This window comes from Haemorhous mexicanus, chromosome 3, assembly GCF_027477595.1.
Source record: "Haemorhous mexicanus isolate bHaeMex1 chromosome 3, bHaeMex1.pri, whole genome shotgun sequence".
Taxonomy (NCBI): domain Eukaryota; kingdom Metazoa; phylum Chordata; class Aves; order Passeriformes; family Fringillidae; genus Haemorhous; species Haemorhous mexicanus.
In genome coordinates this window covers 205,265-230,594 of record NC_082343.1, presented here as the reverse complement: position 1 = coordinate 230,594, position 25,330 = coordinate 205,265, and the positions used below count along the sequence as shown (strand labels likewise).

General features: G+C 43.5%; 1 long non-coding RNA gene across 1 annotated transcript in view; it reads left to right on the top strand.

Annotated features, from left to right (window-relative positions):
- The window catches only part of LOC132324398 (uncharacterized), a 122,462-nt gene extending 97,445 nt beyond the window's left edge, over window positions 1–25,017 (top strand). Inside the window, exons 9-21 of the long non-coding RNA XR_009485610.1 lie at window positions 3,122–3,208; window positions 5,516–5,673; window positions 6,339–6,424; window positions 10,071–10,145; window positions 12,354–12,580; window positions 19,378–19,502; window positions 20,199–20,319; window positions 20,880–21,151; window positions 21,642–21,719; window positions 22,202–22,259; window positions 22,886–23,887; window positions 24,175–24,375; window positions 24,767–25,017. This is a non-coding gene — a long non-coding RNA (uncharacterized LOC132324398). The remainder of the gene's footprint in view (window positions 1–3,121; window positions 3,209–5,515; window positions 5,674–6,338; window positions 6,425–10,070; window positions 10,146–12,353; window positions 12,581–19,377; window positions 19,503–20,198; window positions 20,320–20,879; window positions 21,152–21,641; window positions 21,720–22,201; window positions 22,260–22,885; window positions 23,888–24,174; window positions 24,376–24,766) is intronic.
- The last annotated feature ends 313 nt before the right edge of the window (window positions 25,018–25,330 follow it).

Genomic DNA, 25,330 nt, shown 5'->3' with positions numbered 1-25,330 from the left:
CGGCAATCCTGTGCTTTGATTTAAAGCACTTTCATTTTTCTCTTTGCCTCAAACATGGACTATGTTCAGAGTTCTTGCTTGAGTGTACACCAGCATAAGTCATGGGAAATTTTCTTCAGCAGTCAAAAAAACCTATTAATGCTGCTAAATTTCTAACACAAGCAACTGGGTAAGACTAGGATAGCAAACTGTTGAATTGTTTTCATTGTTTTATTTATAAGCCAGCCAAGGCAGATGTGAAACCTGAATTTTCCAATGGGATATACTGCCACAGGCAGTTTTTTCACCTAGATTCCCTCTTTCCTTTGCCTCAGGAGTTTTCCAGCTGGGTTGGGCAGGCCCCAGTGTTTCTGCATGTGTGGGGTTTTCTCTCTGCAGATTGTTGCCTGTTCAGGTTTCAGCACTGATGCTTATGTGCTGATGAAAAACTTTATAATGAGTACTGACTGCTATTAAAAATTACAGGAAAAGAGAAAACCTAGAGAAAGAGGAAAACACCACTAACAAAGCATTTTATTCTAGTTGATTGTTATCCGAGGAACTCTTAATATCATTCGGTAATTGCTCAGCTAGATAACATCCCAGTTCCAGAAATAGGGTGGTTTGCAAGAAAATTCAGTAAGTGAGATTTTCTTCTGTGTTACAAGAGGGCCTGAAGCCTGTGATATTTCTTTGGTTATAGAGCCAAAGTACATCGTTTCATTTGGGAATTCTCTCCAGTGGCACACTGCATGTTCTCCAGGTGCTGCAGTAACAATTCCATTAACTGCTAATTTGTACTGTCCATGAGGCCAGAAGTAACAGGGGAAAGGGCAGAATCTGTAACTCTCTCTAGATTAGAAGACTTTTTTTGGCATTTATGCATGTAACTGCTTGGATCCTACTCAGTCCTTACAGCTCTGTGGTTCCTGCATCCCCCTTTCTTCAATCCAATTAAAATGAGGATGGTGAAGAGTTTTTAGAAATAGCAGTCAAGATTCACATCTACAAACACCTTCAGTGTGGCTTATCCCCCGTAATGAATAAATTATTATTATGGAATCTCCAGAAATTGGGTCTCCTACCTTGATTCCTTCCTCTATTTCATTACTTGCACTTTACATTATTTGGTGGCAAAGTCTTTCTTCTCCTGATTATAATTCAGGAACCTCACCCTGAAGACAGGGGTAACCCTTCTCAATGTATTCTTCACTCTCAAACAATGCTGAGAAATGTGAAGAACTTCTTTTCAACATAAGGATTAGTCTTGGGACCAAATTTGTGTTCTGTAGGCAAAGGAACAGGGAGAGATGACAGATTTCTTCAAAGTCCTCGATCAACAGCAGGGTCCAATGCAGAGTTTAGCACTTAGGAAAGAAGTAATTTCTATACAGACTGAATCTACTCATTAATGAGTAGAAAAACAATAGGAAAAGCTCTTAAAATCTGAGTTCATCTACTGACATGGTACCTTTGGGGGCTTTTTTCCCTTGAGCTCCCTGGATTCAGTATCTTTATAGCATTTTAAGTGGTCAGTGCAAAACACCGGTTCATGGTGAGTTGCTCTTCTGATGCTGGGGATGTTTGATCATTGGAATTCAGTGATACATTCTATTAGCAGCAACATGTATTTGTACGTGGATGTGCAGAGCTGTTGTGTCCAGCAGGAGGGTTGACTGGGTAGAAGGAGAGGAAAACATCATCTTTTTGTGCTTCTGGTAAGTTTCCATAAGTGGCTCACCCTGCCTGGATGGGGTTTGTTATTTGTGGAGCAGTGGCTACTGGAGAAACGCCGTGGCAGCCAGTTTAGCCCGTGTCTCACGGCAGTACATGGAAAAGGCATTATCCTCATTTATTTCTGTCAGGGATTGGGGATGTCCATTCTCCCAAGGTTGAATTTGCTCTTCATTCTCATCTTCATTTTCCTTTCCTTGTTGAATGATTCAGCATTGCCTGTGGTACCCTTGTTCCCTGCATCCCTTGCTAGCAAAGACACAGCATGGCAGGGCCCTGATCCCAGGTGTTGGTAAGTGCAGCTGAGGTCATATCCACTCCGAGGACAAGGGGCCAATTTTTCATTCACTATCTCTGAAAACATACAAGGAAAAGACCAGAATCCACAAAGGTTGCAAAACTGAAGAAACTTTGCTTCTGTTTTAGGCAGCTCTTCTGCTGTATCCCAAGCTTGCTACCAGCAGTTCTCCTGCGAGTGTAGACTGGAATGATGTTTTGAGGGAAAAGTCATAACTTTTTTTCCAAAATGAATTAAAAGGGCTTCTATCTTTTCTTAGTCGGGAAACAAACCTAACAATGAGAAGTTCTAGGTTTTGGGAGAGAACTCTGAAACTCTTGAGTTTGAACTTTTTAAGCTTCCAAATCCATCTCCTGAGGATCCAATAAACAAGTGGCAGTAAAAATTTCTGATTGAAGAGATGCAATATGTGGTTAATTTGGAAACAAATCCATGTACTTCAGATGCTGGACTCTGATTAAAACTGATATGATGACAGTGGTGAAGAAACCCTGGCTTCTCTTCAGCCAACATATGGAAGGGTTTGGAAAGCATTAACTGATAGCTGGAGCCCCCAGGGAATATTGAGCCTTTCTGACTCCAATGGTGTTAATACATTTTTTAGCAGAAGAAACAGTTTAATTTGACTCTTCAGAGGCTTAAGCAGGAATTTGGTCTGAGAGGACTGCACAGGTTTCCTCGCCAGTGTTACTTACTGTGTTTTACAAGTCCATGGCCCAGGTATCTCCATCTCCTCTTTATAGCATGATCACAAAGATAAATTAAACACGATTAAACTTGTTAAATTCCAGTGTACCCTCATCACACGGCCAGTCACGAACTCTACCAAACAAAAAAAAAAAAGGAAAGTGATCTGAAGTGCATCTCTTCTACTAAAAGCATATCATATTTTCAATGAAAATACTTTTTGTTATGAAATTTTGTACCTGTTTATGAAAACTGACCTGAAATTGTAAATTTTTGTATAATTGCTGACTGAAAAAAAAATCTCAGTTCTGAAACCAAAAGAGATGCATTTAGATCATCAAAAATTTTATTTCATGGAATTAAGTAAAATGGACCGCTAAACTTTTTTTTTTTTTTTTTTTTTTTTTTCCATCTTTCTTCCAGTCTGGGAGAGGAAATTCTGCAAATCCACTCTGGACTCAGGGAAGGGAGGTTGTACCAAGTTTTCTGTACTGAGAGAAAATACAAAAGGTAAAATACAGTGACATCCAGATGATGCTGTGCTCAGTCACTCAGCTTCCTTGGAAGATGCTGCTCTCATCCAGGTCACAGCAGTGGGACCAGATGCAGAATACTTTCACCAATAGGCAAAATCTACAAAAAGCAAATAGAGACAAGCATTTAAAAATTTTTAATATCAAATGCTCTTTCTGTGTCAAAGCATTAATGGCTGGAGTGTTTCCTTCACATTTTCACTGAGAAAATATTTGTTTTTTCTGATGATTCACTATGAGTACTGCTTCAAGAACTGACCAAAGGTGAAAGGATTTCTTCTGCCTTTTCTAATTCATCTGCTGAGCATGTTTGTTTCTAGAAAACTTGCTCATTGAGTAGCATTTGCTTTGCTTTATTACAGTATTCTGCTTGTTGGACTCTTTTTGTAGCTCAGTCCCTGGTATGAGATTAAAAGTTTTAAGTGACGTCTAATGACCTATTAAGTTGCCAAGTCCTGCAATAGTATCTGGAAACTATATCTGTCTCTCTAGGTGGATTCTTGGAAGTGAATTCACTATAACTGTAATTCCCCCTTTCCTTTCCTTCCCAGCCTTATCTCCTCTGAGACCTGATAGGCAAAAGTAAAGACAAGTTATGAGACAATTGATATAAAACCTGTGTCCATGTCAATCTAAGTCACTGCCCATGAAAGGAAGGAAAATCAAAATTAGAACAGTACCGGCAGCTATGTGATAGGAAGCCTGGAAGGTTTTTGTTCCATCTTGCATTGGAAGCATAAAACAAGAAAAGTAAAATTCCCATTGCAAGTAATGGGAATTTTGATCCAGGCTATGAAAACCAGAGATGTACAGGGGAGAGAAGAGTGAGACTGAAAAATTAGTGAATAATCCTATTTCTCTGAAAGGAATTAGCTTGATTAATACTACAGAGACAAAAGTTATTACCATTTGTAAAGGGCCAATCTGTGGACAAGTTTTTCAAAAGGAGCTAACGTTAGACAAAAGTCATGCCTGAATCTTTGCATCAAAATAACACTTCCATGTTTATACCTCAGAGTTACTCATTAAGGTTTGCCAGCATGTTTTGTGTGGGTCAGGAATAACAATTTCAGGGAGTTTTGTCTCTTTAAAATATAAGCAGCTAAAACTGCTGGGAGAAATATTGATTATGGATTGCTGGTTATGTAAAGGTTTAATAATTCTCATTCTTTATGTAATATATTATTGACTATACATTCAACCCACAGCAAGGTGGAGCAGCTGACGTGGCTGAAAGCCACTCGAATCCCAGCTCTGAAATGGAGGGAAGGATTTACATCTAATCCCCTGCATCTAAAACAGAAAACATTCAACTTCAGGAGCCAGGATTGTGTTGGAGGAAGTTGGGGCATTACAGTGCTTGAGGATTTTTATTATGGTGCTACAGGGAGCAGTGCCAGGCTGGGTTTGACTTCTCACTTTATCTAAATTGTTCTCCAGAATTGAGACCTGCACTGTCTTAGTCCAGAAGCAGTAAAATCCCAAACATGCAGACCTCAGTATAACACAGCCAAACTCCATGTAAAGACTCTCAGTAAATCAGTCTGGCTGCAGCCAAACCACATGTAAAAGCAAGCTGTGAAACAGCCTCAGCATGGCCAAACCACATGTAAAAGCACGCTGAAAGGCACCCTCCACGCAGCCAGATCGCACACAAAGCCGCGGAGGACAGCACTCGGGCTCGGTGTGTTTGCTGGAATAGCTCAGTGCTGGGGAGAATCCCACCACAGCAGCCTCCTTCTCTCCCACCTCGGGTTTGAGCAGGCAGACAGATCCACTCCCAAGTCTTAAGTCATCAGGTAGGAGAAGTGGCTCCAGAGTTAAACACAGCGTAGTGGATTTAGGATCAACTTGATCCACATTTGAAAGAGCTGAACCTGCAAAAGGATCAAGCCCAGAAAGATAAAAAAAACTATTTCTTTCTTATCTGATTCAGACAGAATTGGTATTGCTGAGTGATTCTCACTAATACATCCTACTAATGTCCCTGACCACTTAGATGAAATCAGTCAAGAGCCAAAAAAACCCCCACCCGGCTCCTGTGATTAATCTTTCCATCTAGAAATGAGCACAATGCAATTAGTAAGTCCATTTTCACTTGTCCAGACTTCATAAAGCCATTTTATTAGATGAGAGGGAGAATTATGAGAATTGAGCCTCCAGATCACCCATGTTTTGTTAACTTGCCATGCACTGAGATTTTAAATGGCTTTTTTTTACACATTTCATGTACTACCATCCCTGAAATTCATTAGTCATGAAATATTTGGACTTTTTCTTCCAGTGAGACTCAAAGAACTTCACAGAGGAGCAGAGGAGCTCCGTATCATTATGCGCGTTATACAGAGGCATGAAATGACCTGTCTGGTGTTGTTCAGTAGGTCAGCAACAGGCCTGGACCTGGAACCTGCATCTTCTGAGCGCACATTCCAACTGCTGAAGGTTGGTCTCGGTTATCTCTGCCGAGAAAAACCCCAAAAAGGGCTGTGGTTTCTTGCTCCTCTAACAGAAATCTGGTGAAGAAGCCCTGTGTGGGGCAGTGGGTTTCTGACATCAGTACAATATCCAGCTCTCTGGGGGCCAGCGGGGGATTGTGCTGGGAAAGGCTGCTCACAGGAGCTGGTGGAAACACATTTATGGGCGTGCTCAGCCAACAAGGGCTCCTTTGGCTTTTCCCTTGCGCTGTTCTGTTTGAACATGTCACTGTTTAATATGCCAGGAGGGAGTTTGGGAACTGACTTCTGTAGGATAATCTGGAATTCCTGGCCTTTGGCACACGGTGCGGTTCTTGAAATCAGCGTCACAGCTTCCCCCTGGGTAAAGCAAAAAAGGCTTGACTGGCTGAGGTGGAGAACCTGAGCATAAGTATAAGTTGAGGCTTTGCCTAGGGGAGAAAAATTTTGATTCGGTGTAAGAGGATATTAAGTTACTGAAACCACTGTTAGATTTAAAAATTAATTTACTTAATCAATAGACTTTTCATTTTTCATTTCCAGTCCCCTGGCTGAGCAATCTGTCATGATATCAATGCCATAACTTATTTACACACTTTGCTAAATCCTCCAAATGCAAGATTTGACATCTCATTTTTCTCTTACTCATTCCAGGCTCCCCTTTGCAATCATGCCTGATTGAGCATTACCAGGAAATCAGAAATGTGAAGCCAGACTGGTACTGAGCAGTACAACCTAAGGTGCCTGGCTGCTTGCCCTGGTCTATTCCCAAATATGAGCTATGGCCAGCTGAAGAGAGGGTTCAGGAGCAAGTCTTGAAGCATGATTTGTTGTCACACCTTTTCTACTCCTGTGGAGAAAGGAGAACATGCGTATGACTAATTAATCTCTCTCCATCTCTGACACAAGTTGGTACACTTGGTAGAGGAATTAGAATATTATTACTATTATTATTATTATTGTTGTTGTTGTTGTTGTTAACATCATCATTATAATTATGGAAGAGTTGCTAGTTAAAAGCAGAACAGAAAATCTCTTCAATATCTTAACAGGCTCATTATTGACTCTATGAAGTATCAGCCACTGTATTTATCATTACCACTGTATTTATCATTTATCATTATTTATCATGCAAAATATTTTCTCAGGGAAGTAAAATTACTCAGGGAAATCTACGAAATAAAACAGTCCTAAGTATAAAAAGAGATCAAGAAAAGGACAGTGACATTTTAATTATTTAGCACAGCAACAATTCTGACTAGAGGGAAGAAACAGAGAGCAGGGTAACAAGTGAGGGAGGGGAACTATTGTTATATGGAATGGAAATCCTGAAGGGAGTTTGCCATTATTTGAATTGGGTTTTTTATTGTTTTAAAAACAGGAGAAAAAAAAAGTAGAGAGGAAAAACGCACAAAAGTGTTTAAATGTGGAAGATTTGCTTTTCCTGTCTGGTCTTATATTCTGTTCATTGCTGCATCATGTTGTATCTGTATGCCTCTACGTCTCATTATCTGATGGTCTTTAAGAAAATATGAGAACTGGAGAACAAAAAGCCAAACAAAGTCCACGTTTGCTCTTGCCAAATTTTATCTCTTTAATGTAGAAGGATAATCATGAATATGTCCACTGTGTGCTTAAATATATTCCTTCTGTTTCTCAAATTATAATTAGCTTTTAACAATCCCCACCACCACCAAATCAACATATATAAGTATTTTCCTCTGCTTTATGAAGCTAAAGGCTCTGCAGATCATAAGGTAGATTCCTGTCTCCCCAAACACTTGTCACTTCAGTACTCCAGCACATTGCTCTGGATAGAATTCGTTTTTGCCACTTGCGATTCAGTGGGAAAATCTTCCCTGGACCTCAGCAAACGCCCCAAGCCTGGGCCTGATTTGGCAAGGTCAGACTGAAAACATCTCTCCACACTTACTTAGAGCAAGGCATGGCTCAAACCCTGCTTTGTCCAGCTGTCAGAGGCCTGAAGTGGGAAGTAGCTCAGGCACAAAGACAGAGAGATTGATCAACTAGAAATACATCCATCGGAACTTGGGGGCTGAGGTGTGTCGGATCCTTCTCTCCAGGCTTTTCAGCAACCATCCCTGCCAGAAATACAACCAACACCCATTCTTTTATTAGCCCCTTTGGTATCTAATAAGGCTCTCTTTGACAGCTCCAGCTTCTGGATTCCTGCTGCAGCAGCCTGCTCCTGCTTGTATGCTCTTAAGATAGGAGTCCGTGGGGGTGGGACCTGTTAAACACAGAAATACTAGGAAAAATGGGCTCAGAAATGTCCCTCTTCAGTAGGAGGTGGGAAAAAAAATTCAATTGACCTACTCTACTGCTCTCATGAATTCAGAAGAGAAAACCCATGAGGACAACTTAGGACTTTAGAGAGAGAAAATTTAGGAGTTCAAAGTCACTGTGTCTGTTTGAAGGCAAGGCCACTTCTGTCATGCCTTGCTCACCTCTGACAGATTCAGCAATTAAGGCTGAATCCCCCCAAATCCTGAAATCTGGTAAAAAGAGTGCAGAGCCTGATCACCAGTTCTTGGGCAGGAATTGTACAGCCAGCACTGAGGAAATTTTGTGAACTGAAAAGATGAATTTGGGATGAAACAAATAGGAAATTCTATGAAAACACATGTGCAGAGGATTTTCTGACTGGCTGCAAGAGGCTATCAAAATCGGAGTGAAATTTTACTTCCATCTATGCTTTCTTAAAACCCACAAGTGCCAGAGCATAACTCAGAGCTCTACTTGGAAAATGGAGAGAAGCCTTGAACGTTGAGTCAGGAGCTAGAGAAAAACCAAAAGTATAAAAAATTGTGGTTAGGAGTGTTCTTCCCCATTTAAATACATCCTGAAATCATCAGTGACCTTGAGACAGAGAATTTCTTTTCCCTTAAACTCTCCAATTTCTCAGCCAGTCTTCAGTCTTTAGGGTGTGCCCTTTGTCTTCATCCTTATTTCTTAGACAATCTGATCTATTTGCCTTTGGGGCAGATAACCTCAAAATGTTGGCACTCAGGGAAAATTGAATGGATTTGCTTCCAGAAGGGAAATTTGCCCAAACAACAAGGAAGTGCTTTTGAATGTACTGACTAATTATCCCTGCTTCTTTTTAAATATATCTTGCATTGTTTAATACAGAATTAGCACATTTCCAGAAGTATTTAATGGCCCCATTCTTATTCTTGAATTATTTTACCTTGAAGTCTGTAACTTGGATATTGGGTACCCCTGAAAACAATTGGACCCAAGACTACCAGCTGCTTGGAGACTACTTTATTCTGTGTGTCTCACCACCAAATATTCTGGAAAGGTCACTACCAGACCCACGAGACATAAGGGAGAGCTTTGAAATCTCTGCTTCATAGTGGTATTCTTTATAGTATTTCCCTTAGTGGCAGGCTTGCAGCGATGTTTTTAAAAAAAAAAAAGGTAATTAAGACATTACATCAATCAAAGAAGCTAATCAGAACAAAATGCTGATTTCTGTCTCCTGTTCTGTTTCTCTTTGGATGGAGAGCAGTTGCTGATATGTGTGCTGGACTTCTAATCCTTTAATGGGGGCACAGGCTTTTGAAGACTGCCTCTCAGAGGTGCTATTACCAAATATATGCTTCTAATTTAACTTCTCATGCCATATTACAGTAGCCTGAAGCAATTTTAGGTGTTGGGTTTGTGAGAAAAGCCCAATGTTGATGTTTATCAGATGACCTTTTAAAGGGTAATGTGGGGGTTATCCATTGGCATGATTAAGACCATATGTAGGTGACTTTTCCCAGGCATTTCTTCCTGCTTTTCAAAATCCCATCTATTTTTACCCAAATTCAGCCAGGTACCTTTCATCTCTGGTATGTTTATGGGCATGACAAAATGAGACTGAAACAAAGCATTTACTCCTTTGGAGTAATTTCTATTAGAAAAGTCAGGAAAATTTTCCTGCATGAATGTCTAGTGTCAACACAAAGATATTGTAGATAAACTCCAACTTTCTTTTAATTTTGACCCTTTCAGGAACTTATAGCAGTTTTCCTTTCCCTCCTCTGCTGCATTGTCCCTTTTCACAAAAACTTCTTGAAAGACTGTGGAGAAGTGACTTTTCTCTGTGAGATTCAGCTTTTCATGCCCTTGCAAGGATGTCCTGCTATGAAGCTGCTGAGAGAGAGGGTTTTGAAGAATCCATTATCTGTGCTACAGACAAGAACAGACGACAAATCTCCCTTGATGTTGTGCCTGTGAGAGTATAAATTTGCCATTTTAGAAGCTCAGTATTTTCCTCTTGGCTCCTTGTCTTGGTAGAGAGCAGTTTCTAATGTTTCCTTCAAGTCTCTGAAAATATATTATTAACACATATTGTGTTTTGTTCTCTTTTTTTAGCTTTTTACAGACTGAAGATCTTTCAGTTAGTGGGTCTCAGCACCATCAGCTGGTACTGCTTAAAGAGATGACATGGTAAGATTCACTGCACAGGGGGAGATAAAAAGGTGAGTATGGTGCTTAGATGTGAGCCAGGGAAGTGGATCATGAGGCAGGAATTCACAGGAACTACAAACCCTTATAGGGGAGGAAACAGGGCAAGCACCTTATGAAGACTTTAGGATTAAAAACTACACTTAAAAGGACTTTTTCAATGGATTGGGACTTTTGTTCATGTAAGTAGTTTTTATGACTCAGTATTTTGAGGTAAGGTTACAGCCTGGATTGTCTAAAATAAATGCATCTTGGAGCAGTTCAATATTGAGAAGCTGACAATATTTTAAGTTTTTCTGCCCCAGATTCTTAATTTATTATTGGAAAGTATTAATTACTCCTCTGCCACCAACCATCCTAGTGCTGAGACGTGCTTAGGAGATACAGGTGAGAAAAAAACTTGAGACTCAAAATTATGTGTGCGTTGCCTTCAGAAAGAAATTAGGGCAGAGATTTGTGTGTTATCCTAAAAGGTACTAATAACAGAGAAAAAAACATTTGTTTCTGCTGATGTATTAAAGGGTTTTGGCTAAGTGTCAGATACTTACTAAAGCTTAGTTTATGTGAAGGTAAACTGCAGTCAGACTCAAATTCTTGTACTTAATTATGACAGGACGCAGTGAAAAGTTGGAACTGTGACATAAGAGCAAAGAAGCCTGTCACTCAATTGCATCTGGAATGCTCTGACCTAGTGCTGTGTTTACAGCAGAGAGTGGAGTCCTGGTTTCTCCGGGGGTGGGATGGTTGTGTCCCACAATCAGGTGCCATTTCATGACCACCTTCCATCATGTTTCAGCCTGGGGTTACGGAGGGCACAGGCAAAACCAGGGCACTCACATCACAGTTGCTGTGGCAGCTGATCCTGCAAACCCTGCCTGTTGCAAAGGCCAAAACCGGCTTCCCCACCTCTCTTCCCGTGGGGGACAAAGCCAGTGGCGTTGGTGGCACGTCCTGCCGGCTGAGCCCTGCACGGGAGCCATCACCTTGCTTGGCCAGCACGCACTGCACGCTGAGCCACCACGGGACTGGGCTTGGGGGGCAGACCTCCTCCCCAGCTCGGCCTGCAAAGGCAGAGAGCTGCTCTGCCGAGTTCTGGGACAGAGCTCCTGCTGGCTTGGGCACCGCCAGCATTTCACCCAGCTGTGAATCTAGGGCAGCTCATGGTCTGCGTGTTCCAGAGCACTGGGAAGCTTTCAGGTGTTGGAAGGGTTTGTGAAAGCACAAAAGCTGCAGAGGCCAGCAGTCAGGTTTTACCTTTTCCATAGTAGTTACACTAGCTCCTTATCTGGGAAAACATTGCATAGGTTGGGGCTTTGCTGAAGAATACTTATAGATCTCCCCTTAGCCTAAATGTATGAATTATATTCAAATAGCACAGGAATAGCTTGTCCATAAATTCTGGTAATAACAGCCATGAATATTATCTCACCAGTTATATGCTTCCCTCCCCGCCTATGTTCCCCAGTAGCTTGCAAAAGCTATCACCATAAAATTTAGGGTGGGATTTAACATGGGAATTTGGGCTCCCTAATGTGAAAGAAGGCTTTGAAAATCTCCCTCTTAGCAAACAACAGCTAATAATAATGATAACAATAATTGAGATAAGCCGATTCATATCTCCCCACCCAAAATATTTATAGAATGAATTATTTAATTGTATTTTATCTTCTGATGAGTGGGTTGGTAGCCTTTGCTTTGCGACAGACTCGGAGGAGCTATCGTGCAGCCTGATGCCAAGAATATGTGTTATTTCGTATTCTGTTATTTGCTTTGTGTTTAAGGTGTTGAGAGGAAATTCCCCAGCAATCAGCCCTAAGTGGTTTTGCAGTGAGCAAGTCTTTCAGTGCTTGAACATCACTTAGTAGAGGAGGGGGAAAAGAAAAAAATCCCTTTATTTGCTTTTTGTAATTCAGAAATTTGCCATGTATCTAAAGAAAAGCATTTAAAAAAAAAAAAAAAAAAAAAAAAGCAAGCCCAAACATTTGAGTGTACCCAAATTAATTCTAGTGTCACTTCATCTGCCTAATTGGGCCTAAAAATAGCAAAATAGCCTGTGGGAAGGAGGACCAGCAGCCTTGAGTATCTGAAGCAATTTGTATCAATTATTTCCCAATGTAGCAGTCACAAGTGAAAGCCCTTGCCTGAGTGCCTCCATTAGCCAGGTGTCAGAGCTCTGTGTTTTCATTCCAGGCTTTTCTCTGGGAACAAGGTGTGTGCACACCAAAAAAGCACCACAGAGGAACTGGGGCCTTGGCAGGACCAGGAGGGTGCCCAGAGCAGCTCTGCAAGGAAAGTGAGTGCCTTCACTCCTCTGTCATCACCAGTCCCTGAGAGCCATCACCACCCACCAACAGTTCCTTGAGATAAGGCCGAGCCAGCTGGGAGAAGAAAGCCTTTGATATTCCCTGCCTTGCTGAGTAAGTATGCCATAACAATAATACTTTGAACTCTTACAGCACCTTTTCCTACCAGGGGCTGAGTGCTCCACAAACATTCATTCCCCAAGCCTCGTACCACCCATTTGAGGAAACCATTTTGTTTTTTCATTGTACCACTCTCTCAGGCCAGACCTTCCAAAGAGCTCAGTGCCCATTTTGCTGGCACCAGAGAAATTCTTTCCTTTGTGTTGCCATTTCAGATACCTGTAGCCAATATCAGTCATGTTTACCCACCTCCTGCCCCAAAACGCTTACAGCTAAATTTCTCAGATCTGCAAAAATTGAGCTAAATAACTTGTGAACTGTTTTCTCTCCTGCTTATAACCCTCAGAGCTCCCTGATGAGAACTTTTTTGACAAATCAAAATTCCATCAACCCTCCACCCAGTTTTAGTCAGACCCCTCTGTTGTCTGTAGCCAGATTTCTTTTTAGCTGATGTAAAACCTTACCAAAAAAAAAAAAAAAAGTAGGTGCACTTGTTTTGTTCATCAGAGGTATTTTCTGTGATGCTCTTCTGTTTGGAAACCGAGCAAGAACATACTTGTCTCAGACAGAGACATACAATAGATAAATAAAAAGAGAGATGCTACATCCCAGATAGGCATTGTTTTGTGCTTTGCTACTGCAGGCAACAGGATTAAGCTTTGATTTTCCTCTCCTGTCTGCATCCTCAGTGAGAAAATACAGTCAAGGCCAATTTTGTAGTTGATCTATCTCTATGGAAAGTTTATTCCAAAGTGGTGCCAAATGTCAGTGAAGAACAGTTCAGGTTTTCACAGTAACAACAAGAGAGTCTTCCAGGGAGGGTGAGCTAAGAGTGCACTCTGCAGCCCAGAGAAAAATATAGGTGCCTTGCAGTCTCTGGTGCATTTGGGGAGTACACACATTTTATTTTCTCAAAGGACATCACCTGTACAAGCATTCACAGCTTTCATCTCTACCCCTTGTCCGGCCAGAGCATCCAAAGGGTAAAGCATTTGCACGGGATACAGAATTCGAGTCCTGCTCCAAAGTCAAATAATCCTCTGATGCCTTCAGCTCTCATTTCCCCAAATGCAAGAAAATCAATAAATCCCCTTGGTTTGTTTAATTTTGGGGCAAGGAAACTATGTTAGCTGGAAATACAGCTAACAGCTTATTCCTCTTCCTAAAGTATGCCAAAGTCTCTGGTCGTTCAAATCCCATGAATCTGAGGCAGGTAATTCATACTCTTGTTGCAGTGACCCCGATGGCTGAAATGTAAACTTCAAACATAGGGTTGCTTATCCAAGCCAAGTTTCTAATCTTTTGAGATTTTCCCATCACAAATCTTAAGTGCAAAGTGGAAAAAAGGGGAAAATCTGGAGTGATAGAGCCTAGCTAAAAGCTATCAAATACATCACCTCTTCAAGTAAGGCTGGAATAACATGGAAATGGCCTGATATAACATGGAATATAGCCTGATGATCGGTTGAACTTCCTTTAACATGTATCCCTGGGAAAAGAGAGAGACACTAAAGCCTAAATGTGGAAAAAAATAGAGAGATAGACAGACAGGCAGTAGAAGGAGAACTGTTTGAACAGTCTTTGAACTGCTTGAAAGATGTGCCCCCCACATCACTTCCTTAACTTTCCCTGTAATTCAACAGCTGCATTCCTCACAGCTCATGTCTGGAGCGGGCCCACGGAGGTGGCTGGGCACGTAGGAATAACACTGACACTGACAGTGGGGTGCAGGGAAGGTGCAAATCCTTTGCCATGTGTGTAAGTATGTAATCACTTAGCAGATAATCTCAGATTCTGTAAAGACAGCCATTCATTTTAAAACAAAGACGACTGCTGCCGGGAAGCTCTGATCAGTTTATAATTTAGCTTTAGCTCTCAAAAAGTCCTCACCATTAAAGATTTGTGTAAATCAGAATAGCCCAAACTTCCTTTCAGCCCGGAGCATCCACGTCATCTGCCTGAGCTTCTCTGTCACTGCCACCACAGGGTGACTGTCCTCCCTCTGAAAAAGCCGTGCATCAATAAGGCAGTGGAAGGTGAAATGATAGAAATCAATCTGACCCTCATTAGTGGGATGAGTAGAAGTGCTCTGGGGAGAGGGATCGGATCGATGGGTGAGGAGATGTGTTAAGAACTGCTAAAAACAGTGAGTGAAGGAGGATGTTAATACTTTTTTTTCAGATAGTTTGCAATAAGCTTTGGAGGACTTTTGGATAATGGTGTCTCATGTGAACAGTGTCACATACACTCCAAGTATAAACACTGCTTGATAAAACGAGCTCAGGGGAGATATTTTGTGTGAGGCAGGTGCCTTTATGTTTTTAGAGATTTCAGAGAGTTTTCAAGTAAGAACCACACATTTTCCTATAATGAGCACGGGTGTTTGTAGTTGCACTGGAACTGAGCCACTGAACGCACACAAATATTCTGTAGGCATAAGATATCTGTGTATTTATGTTTGCCTGTGCTCAGGCACACACAAGCCCACACAAACAGCAGGAGAGCCACTTATACATATTTATTTCCTTTTTTCTACTAGGTAGCGTATTCATTGCTGCATTTGTAGCCCAAATTACTCACAAGGAGGAAAAAGTGATTTCCCTATTAGCAGAAAGAGAGATGAGGAAATGTTTCACTCTGGATGCAGTGAGAAAAAAGTGTGGTATTGAAGCAGTTCTGGAACAGGCAGTGTGGACACAAGAAGAGATCTTTTCCCAGGCCTGAGCACCTTGCATTTCTCACAACACAAATATGGCATTGCTGCCTCTGGGACCAGGGCCAGCTCATTGCAGTGCAGCACTCCAGAGGGAGGCAAGGCAATTTGCCGCGACACTTTTTCCATCTTGCTGCCTCACTCACTGCTGCTGTTACAGATGGCCAACATTTGTGTCTTAAACATTTATCCTGCAAAACAGAGACTTTTGTATGAAAAGTATTTGGTGCACCAAAATATTTTCCTTAAGTTTAAATTTTCATCTTGTCTTGCTCTTCAGGAAACATTTAGAAATTTTAGATGTTGTTTTTTCTCCTTTTTGTCACCTTCCTTCTGTCTCACTCTGTTTTCTGAACACAGTAGGTATTTCCCAGTGTTGAAGGGTTTGGTGGGAGGGTCATTTTCTCCTTTTTGTTCCCACTTATTTTATTATTTTTCCAATTATTCAAGGCTTTACCTATATTGTTACTGTAGTGCATTAAAAGTTTGGCTAGCACAGGATCTCAGCTTCCTATCACACCTCTCAATGAAATAAGTACAAGACAAAAGATTATATTAGAATCATCTTTTTTTCTCCTTTACCTGAAGTTTGTAAAATTACAAAATAGATGTAAAAATAGACAAGCATTTCTTAAAATTTTGACATTGAAATTTTCAGTCAGGGGCAGATGGAAACTATTACTGGGAAAGAAACAGAAGTGAAAATTTTTTTCAAATATTTTGGGTAAAGGATTACAATTTGTCTCAATTTGAATTCTGAAATATAAACAACTTGAAAATTAAATGAGTATTTAGAATACTCCACTTATTGTCTCTGTGCCTTGTACATGCAAGTTGAGAGCAGGGTCTAGATGGGCTTTGGCTGAAAAGCAGCCCTTCAAGTTCACACGACACCGAGAAACCTCCTCTCTTCACACTTGGGTTACATACCAAAATCAGGCCAAAACAAGGAGCTTTCAAACTCCTGGTGAGCTGGAATTTCTGAGAACATATTCTTATGAATGCAGCAGAACATGTTGCTCCTAAAACAAAGCCTGTCTGCTCAGAGCTCCAGATTCCTAGGCCTGCAGCAGTTCTCAAAGAATCAAGATGTACCTGTTTTTCTGCAGAGTGTATTTGAGATGTCCCAGTTTATTTTTGACAGGACTTGCTGCCAGGCTCAGTGTCAGCGTCTAGAAATCGAGATGAGATCCTTCAGCACAGTGAATCTGTATTTTACATCTTGGCTGTTTCAAAAAAAACTCTGGAGTGGGTGGACTTTGCACCACTCTGCTTCAGGTAGCCAAGATTCTGTTTAAAGATTATATGAGAGGTTTTGACTGATTTCAAGGCTCACCCTGAATCCTACTTGTGTCTCATGCTTTTTGCTTGTGAGTTCAGCATTTTGTAGTGGCCCAAACTAGTTCAGATCCTGCGGAGGTACTATGAGAAAAGGAATGGGCTCTGCATGTCCTTCGAAGAGGTTTGTAATATTAAGGAAAAGCTTGTTACAAGAAAGAGAATATGTGGGGATGACAAGTAATTACTCTCACAGAATATAAACGAGGTGTTTATTCCCATGCAGAGAAGTGGATCAGCTGTTTCGCCAGCAAGGGTCAGGTTCTTATGTGTGTCTTCCTATGACACCCATGGGTGCAGCTCCTTGAGAGCAGTTCTAGAAAGTTGCATTTCTGAGCATCTGAATGATGGTTATACCACCACATGTACAAATGGCCACTGCTGCCAGGATTTTATCATTTGTGGCTCTTATCAGAAGTTGATGGGTTTGGGCCATCCATGTGAAGATGGGAAAGGCTGCCAGGGGTCTGGCTCTCCCCATGGCTGCACCCAAGCCCCCAGGAGCAGTGGGGCTGGGGGAAGGAGCACAGGGTGGTGGTTACTCTGGTTATCCCACTGGGAGCGGGAACGGCAGCAGCGGCCTGGCTGCGGAGCAACGCGGGAGGAAACGCAGAACAATCGGCAGGGAAATCCAACCCAAAATAACAAGCTGGCCTTCACGAAAAGGAAAGGTCACTGTTTGAAAGCCACTATTTGAGAGCTGGGAGGGGTTAAAAAAGAGTGAGTGGAGGCGACTCAATACCTCTGCAGCTCCAAAGAATTCCTTTTTTATAAGGAAAACAATGTAGGAGAACAATGTGGATACTTGCAGTGCTTTCGAGGCAGTAGTTTTTTTTCCTTATAGAAAATAAATTGGAACTGCTTCCATAAACAAGAGGCATTGGCTACAGAAGAAAGCGGGAGCTTTTGTGGAGATTTAAAAATAACCAAAAGTAAGGAGCACGCTGGCAAAGCATTCTGTTTTCTCAGCATTGCACGGAAAACATGACACAGCCTCAGAAACTGAGGAAGAGAAAGGCTACGAAAGCAGATTGGAAGACATAATGTGGTAAACTTCAGAACTGCCAGATTTTGTTTTGGGAGCCAATGTTTGATGATAGGTTACCTCATGATGGGAATTGGATTGCAGACTTTGCCAGCTCTTTACCCAAACATCTAAAATCTTTCAAAACGTTTTTCTCTAGCAGACAAGCTTATTCCAACAAATTATACTACCATGTACTGTGTCCTAACTCAGTCTGGTTCTTAGAGCTGCCCATAACTGAATATTCATTAATTCCAGACAAACATCATGGTTTGCTGCGCTCATGATGTACCCGGCAAATAAATTTACCGCACAAACAAAGCGCACTCCACCCCCACAATGCATTAACCTCAGCAGCTTTAACTTTTTTAAGGCATTTACTTAACTGTTGGGGTTTTCTTTCAGTTCATAAAGATAAAGCAATGTTGGTGGTGTTACCTGATTCCTGACCTCTCTAATTACACTAGTGCTAGCATATCCTCTGCTGCTGGAGAGGGGTTTTGTACTGGGGAAGCTTATTTTATTTTTCCGAATGAAAATAAGCTGCCCGGTATGCCCATGTACGCGTCAGTAAAACGCTTGCTTTGGTAGGGAATTTAGTGCTTAAAAGTAGGGGGTTTATTTTATTTAAGCGTGGATGAGTCTCCAATGACTCAATAGTCACAACAATGTCAATATTACAGCCAAAAGGTCTTAATCAGATAGATGTTGAGGGAAAAAATAAAACTGATATTCCTGTGCTGGCACATATCTGCAGCTGGGAAAGAGCAGAGGAGCTGCTCTGTGCAGCTGTTAGCAGAAAATTTGGGAAGAACTGCTCTGGTGCAATTTTTGCATTCAAGTTGAGGATTGATTGATCAGTGGTGATGTTAACACTGTCAGAATGGCTCGCTCACTCTCCACCAGGCTGCTGTGGCCTCAGAGGCTGCCCCTGCTGACGGCAGAGTGTGTGCAGCCTCTGCTGAGCAGGCGGTGGCATCCCCTCAGAACACCTTGTCACAGCAGGGACGGAGATGGAGCCAGCCCAGCACGTGGAAATGGATCTCTCCAGCTGAGCACTCAGGTGAAGCGACCAGAGAGCGTGCTCAGCACGAACCAGGCAACCTTCACATCTCCAGGGCTAATGATTCTTGCGCCTTCAGAGCCACAGTATCACCCAGCTTTTTTTTCTCCCCCAGGCCTTTATTCACTTCTCAAACAGACGAATGCTCCCCTTGGAGGCTGCTGTGCGCTGTGCTCTAGAGAGCCTGGCAGGTGACCGCGTTGGAGAGAGGAGGGCAGCTGCCAGCAGGCAGCCCCCAGGAAAACAGGGGAGTTTCAGTGGTTTCTGGAGCCTGAGGAACAGGGAGATGCCCTGAGCTAAGCAGGAGTTAAGCGCAGTCATGCGGAGGCCTGGCTGTTACGATTGAAGGTCGCTTGGTGAATATCGATAGTTTCTGTAGATATTTTTATATCTATAGAAAGATAAAAAGTAAAAGTAGAATATAGAGCATTGTGCAGGAGAAGAAGAACCCTTTATGTAAGATGTGACCTGAGGGGCATCATGCCAGGCTGTCCCTTCCAGACTGGGAAGGATTCAGTGTTTTGTATGGCACGATGGAGAGTTTTGAAAAGTAAGATTTCCTCTTCGGTGCAGGTCCGATGGGTGAGGCCTGGCAGCTTGTGCACTGCCACTGTGCTACCCTGCGTGCCTCTCCTTCCCTCCCTGCTCCGCAGGCACAGCACGGGATCAGCAGGGAGAGGCGGCTCTGTCGTGGAGGATCCAGGAGCTCGGCGTGCGTGTCTGAGCCTGCAGCTGCGAGCCGCAGCAGGACCCAAGGTCTGCACACGCCTGTGTACAGGTACTCTCAGAAATGTTGACTGTCCTGACTGAGCCCTCAGGAGCTGGCAGTGCCAGCCTGGAGAACAAGAGTAACTTCCAGCCTTTTCTTTTGTCTCCGTGTCCAGTGTTCAGTCTAATTCCTGCTGGGCCTTTGCCCATCATGGTGTGAAATGCTTCAGGGAATAAAGGGGGGGAAAAAAGCGGGGGGAAAAGAAAAAAAGATCAAACAGTGGTCTAAACCTCAGGAGGAAGAAGACATCTGTCAGGACACACTCTTAAGAGCAATGGGATAAAGAATACTTGTTTACTAAATCTTTCGTATCTGTAGCTAGTTCAAAGACAGTCAAAGCCAGTCCTTCCCGTTAGAAGGGCAAAAGAAGAACAGAGAAGCCCTCAGCCTAAGCCATTGGAAGCAGCAGCAGCAGCTTTGTGTACTCCGGTGTGGCAGGCATTCCTGGGTTGGCTTTTTTTCTTTTGCATCTAGCACCGGTAGAGGAAAGTTCTTTGCAAGGTGATCGTTCCAGCCTTGAATTGAAATGTGAGCAAAGAGGAGCTTCCTCAGTTGGATTTGGGTTTATTCATGGCACTTGTAAACAGAGTTAAGGTGAAGATAACGCGGGCAGGGAGCGTGCCGTGGGTTACCACAAGCGATAAAGGATTTTGGGACGGCGACAAGGCAGTTTCCCCTTCAACGTATTGTTTTTTTTTTTTCTAGAAGAATGATGCGAGAACAGAAAAGTTGCAATGGCATTGCAGTTCCCTGCACAGAAAATAGCCAGGGAGGTGAAGCACGGCCCAGTGGTGCCGTTCGACTGCGCCCCGACTGGGAGCATCAGGTGAGTGACGAGGACTGAGCCGCTCCCCCCCTTTAGCAAGCACACCAGCAGTGTCAAGCCGGATCACCCTTTTCCAGACCGCTGGCATGTGCTTGGGGACAATAACCTGTACTTTTCACAGCCAGGTCTTCTGAGCCACAGCACCTCCTGCTCTGCGGTGGCCACTGCTCACTGATCCCAGTGAAAACAAACTTGTGTACAGGCACTCTGCAAAATTCCCACCTTAGATGCCACTGAAGCGCAGCTTTGGCTTTCGGGCATCTCCCCCGCAGGCCGTCCCGTGTGTCGTTTCCGCAGAGGATTCCTTGTTAGTTAATGACTTCGTTTTGTTTTTAATTTCCAAAGAATATCAGCTGACTTTTACAGCTTCTTCAGTGCTCCCCAAGCTTCATGCCACACCTAAATGCTCATCTTCGCTGCCTGAAGGTCCTTTCTGACCTGAACGATTCTATGACTTTGGTCCGTACTTCAGCTTAAGGGAAAAGCTGCACGTTGATTGGGTTTTGGAGAAAAAGATTTGAACGTCCAGCTGTGAATTGATCTTGTGTTTTGTCTTCCAGGTTCATTCCCATTGTGATCTGCAAATGGCAAATCAGGGTTGCTCTTCATTAAAACCAAAAGCGCTCTCAGAATGTTGATGGAGGTGATGATTGCAGGGGCGATGCTTCTGAAGAATAGCTCCCCCATCTTCCCCAGGGCCTGGGCAGAGAGAGGTGGAGCTTGGCCACAGGGCAGTACAAGCACTTCCCAAGAGCAGCTGGTGAAGATGGCGCAGAAGCAATGACAAGAGTGCAGTGAAAAGTTTGGTGCATCGATCCAGCTTCCGGACATGGTAGGGAAGACACAGCTTTTGATAAAACATCCAACACTGTGGTTTTTCTTCTTTGTGTTTGTGCTCCCATTCTGACCACCCCTGGAAGTATTATTTTTCAAAAAGATATCTTGGAGAGAAATCACATTTATTCAGGGGGAGCCATAATTTTCATCTGTTTGAAATGCACCAGGTGTGTTTTAAGCCCTGCAAACACACCGAGAGCTCCAGAGTTTGTTGTGCAGTTTTCTGCAGCACTGAATTATTCTGTATTTCAGTAACCATGCCCTAGGGTACCAGGTAGGCTCAGTACCAGGAGCAGGAGAAGCAGACCCGAAAGATGCTTTGGTTAGAGCCCAGCCAGGTTTTAGGCAGCCTGCAAAGTCTGGCCTTGCACTACAAACCAGTCTGCTGTTGCCATCTGCTGGAAAAATCCCTAACGGATATTTCCAAACATGGGGAGGAGTGTCTGCTCCTGTCACAGAACTTCTGGGGCCTTTTTCCCCTCTAGCTCCGTGTGATCTGCCCAAGAACAACGTGTGCACCAGGCTGTTACCGCTCTCTGCAGGGTGAAACACCTTCAGCCAAGGTCAGTGTAAGAGCAAAACAATCCTTCCAACGACAGCCTGCTACTAGAGAGGCAAAAAATTATCCTTCCAAAGGAATTCATCCTTCTTCTCCCTTACAACTCTCCTGTTTCGTCACACCATAGAATGGTTTGGGTTGGACGGGACCTTAAAAACCACCTAGTTCCACCCCCCTGTCCTGGGCAGGGACACCTTCCCCTCGGCCAGATCGCTTTGCCGTGCCCCCAGATCTGTCACCTGAGCTGAGCAGTCCCCATTCCACACGTGTTCACACAGAGACCAGACAAACTTTGACACAAGTCCTAAAGATCCTGTTCATCCCAGCACATCAAATCTAGAATTTATTTCTTTCTACACCCTTTGCACTTACTTCTTTCTCAAACTGTCACACCCATAAAAATAATTCTGTGCCCTACTCCTATGGGATTTTCAGGGGTACTGGATATCACTTCCTTTTCCTTCAGATATCTTTTCTTTCTAGCAGGAGTCTTCAAAATCCTTTCCTCCTCCTAAAGGCTCTGCGGCTCTTCATTCTGTAGAAGGTAAGAGCACATAGTATGTGGGACAGGGAAATCCCTTCTCGATTGCCAGCGGCCTGAAGCCATACAGGCTGCTGTTTGCCACAGGCATCCTCAGCTCCGTGTCACGAGGCCCCAGTCTGATCTGCGAGGTGTAATTGCCACGGCATTAAATCCTTTGCTGGCGGCCGATCGGCCCCAGCCAGTTGGATTGCACGGCCAGGAGCTGCTGCTCACCAGGGCAGGAAGGGTTTAGGAATCCTAGCTGCTGCTGCTGCTGCTGACGGGGCTTTAAAGTGTCCTGCTCAGAAGAGGAGTCCGTGGTGTGTGAATCCTCCCCCAGCAGAACTGAGAATAGCAGGACCCGTGACTGTGCTGTCTCTAAGCTACACTTACACCGCCTAAAAGCTGTCCTGCAGTGTGCCTTGGATTTCCAGAAGAAGGGATGTTGAGGGCATAAAGCCTGGCCAGGGGCGCCAGGGACCGTTTCAGGCAGCACAGGGAACTGGTGCCGCTTTGCCTGGTGGAGAAGGTGTGACAAGGAATTCTCCCAAGCCAAGGCACCATTGGCTGTGGCCATTGGCCTCCAGCTGGCTCAGCGTGGGGACAGAGACAACCTGCACCTTTACTAACCTGTTTATTATTTACAGAGCCTCTATTAACCTTCACTAGCAGAATGAAGCATCTTCAGTTTCAAAACTCCCACACGCAGACCCCAAGCATCTACTGTGGCCTGGAGGCCCTCTGGCATGGGAGAGGAAAGAATCTGCACCTGCGCCATCCACGCTCTCACTCGATGGGGAAATTGTCATGATATTATTGAGGCGTGTCCTCAATGTGTCTCTTATTGCCTTGCCACTCGTGAAGCCCGAGGCTGTCTTGTCCTTGTTTGCCTTTCTGATGTGGACGAGCTGAACTGCCAAGCGATGAGGAATTTGGTGCTCTCTGTGGAGGGCCATCCTGTAAAATTTCTGTTATTATGGCTCTGCTCCATAAAGAATGACATGGCCTGATTGTCAGAAATTTTTATTTCTGCAATAGTGTAAAAATATTTGAGTTTTAAGACTATTTATTATTTCAAAAAGAGAAAATATTTTAAAGTTTTAAGTGATAGCTAAAATTACACCTGAAAGCTAGAAAGAGCAAATACATAGAATACTTCTCCCTCTTTGTAGAATTGCATTCAAAAATATGTTTTCATTCAAAAATAAGCTGATGGGGATGTGCTTTTATGTCTTTAGTGACCTTTACAAATTTACTCCTCAGGTTTTTTGAGTTCATAGAATCATGGAATAATTCAGGCAGGAAGGGACTCCAAAGATCACCTGATTCCAAGCCTGCTGCCGTGGGCAGGGACATCTTTCCCTAGAGCAGCTTGCTCAGAGCCTCATCCCAGAGCAGCAATGGGCCTTGAACACTTCCAGGCGTGGGGCAGCCGCAGCATCTCTGAGCAACCTGTGCCAGCCAGGTGCCAGAGGAGGCAGAAAGCCCTTCCCACCCGGAGCAGAGGCCGCTGCAGCTTCGTGCAGCCTCGTGTCACCGAGCGTGCGAGACAGAAAGGCCCTTCCCGTGGAGGGATAGCAGCACCCAAAGATCTTTTTTGGGAAAAGCAGAGCGATGGAACACCAAAGTAGCCTTCAGTTCTTCAGCAGGTTTGGGAACAACTTGAAGGAGGAGCAGAGCTGGCCTGGTGCCTGCCAGCTCTGCAGGCAGTGGGGATGGAGAAGCTGCAGTTGTCTGTCTTCTCGGCCGAGTCTTTAAAAATGAGGCGCTTTTCTGTACCTCCTTTTCAAGCATTACATGAAAGTTCCCCCTAGAAGTCCAAAGGCAGCTGTTTTCTTAGCAGAAGGAAGTCTGGAAGAGGCAAAGCAGGCAAAGACATCAGAGGAGTCTGGATAAAAACCTTGGCTAACCTCTTTTTCCTCCCTCTTCCAAACAGCCAATTTTGAAGCGCTCACCAGAGATCTGCCAGAGATCTGGGAGGAAAAGCAGAGCCAAGCACTGAGAACTGACGTGTGAGCCCTGGTGAGGACTGCCGCTCCCTCTGCCTTGGTGTGGGACCTCCTGAGCTCCCATTCCGATGCTGGGAGTGTTTCTCCTCTCATCCAGCCAAGCCAGAGACCTCCTAGGGAACAAGCAGGTAAGGTTTAAGTACCGAGATCTCCCAAGTAAGAAGCGACATGACAAAAGGAAATGGCCTCAAGTTGCAGCAGGGAGGGCTTAGGTTGGATTTGAGGAAAAATTTCTTCACTGAAGGTGTGGTCAGGCCTAGGAGCAGGCTGCCCAGGGAAGCCCCCATCCCTGGAGACATTTAAAGGGTGTTTAGGGACCTGATTTGGGAGGGGCTTGGCAGTGCCGGGGCAACAGCTGGGCTCGGTGACCTTAGAAGGCTTTTCCAGCCTAAAGGATCCTATGGTTCTGAACAGCCTTGACCCCCCTGGCTCTTACACAGCACCTGGATAGGGAGGGAGGGAGGGAGGGAAATCCTCTCTTCACATGTGCCAATCCTTCTCTGAAACTCACCCCGGCAGGTCAGCACGAAGACTGAACGTGTAAGAAGATGTGGGGTGCAATGGAGAACCTGGCAGGAGCATCCGACGCACACGTGCACGAGTTTTGCTTTTTGCTTGGATTGAAACTCAAAAGTTGTAAGGAATTTGGGAATGAGATGGGACGTTTCAGAAGAAGAGGAAGGAGGAGAAGAGGAAGTTGTTGTTACAGTCCTGGCAAAATCTTTTGTTCTAGCTAATAAAAGAAGTTAAAAAAAAAAAAAGCAAAAAAAGTGGTTTCTTTCATTCAATATTGTATTCGTTGGTGGTATATGGTGTGTTGTTTTATTTCTTGGTATTATGAAATCTGCGTAATTTGTTTTTTGAGTGAGGCTAACTTTATGGATGGGTTGGTTTTTATTTGAGGTAGGATTCATTTCAATAGGTTCCTTTAATAGACTTGGGATAGGTATTGTTGGGATTTTGGTTTTGTTTATTGGATGTATAAACAGAGAGATTTGGTAGGGCTAGCTCGGCTGCTGGAGTTTTGGGTGTTAATTTATTAGATGGCTTTTGTTAAAAGCCGTTTTTAATTTTTGAATTGTT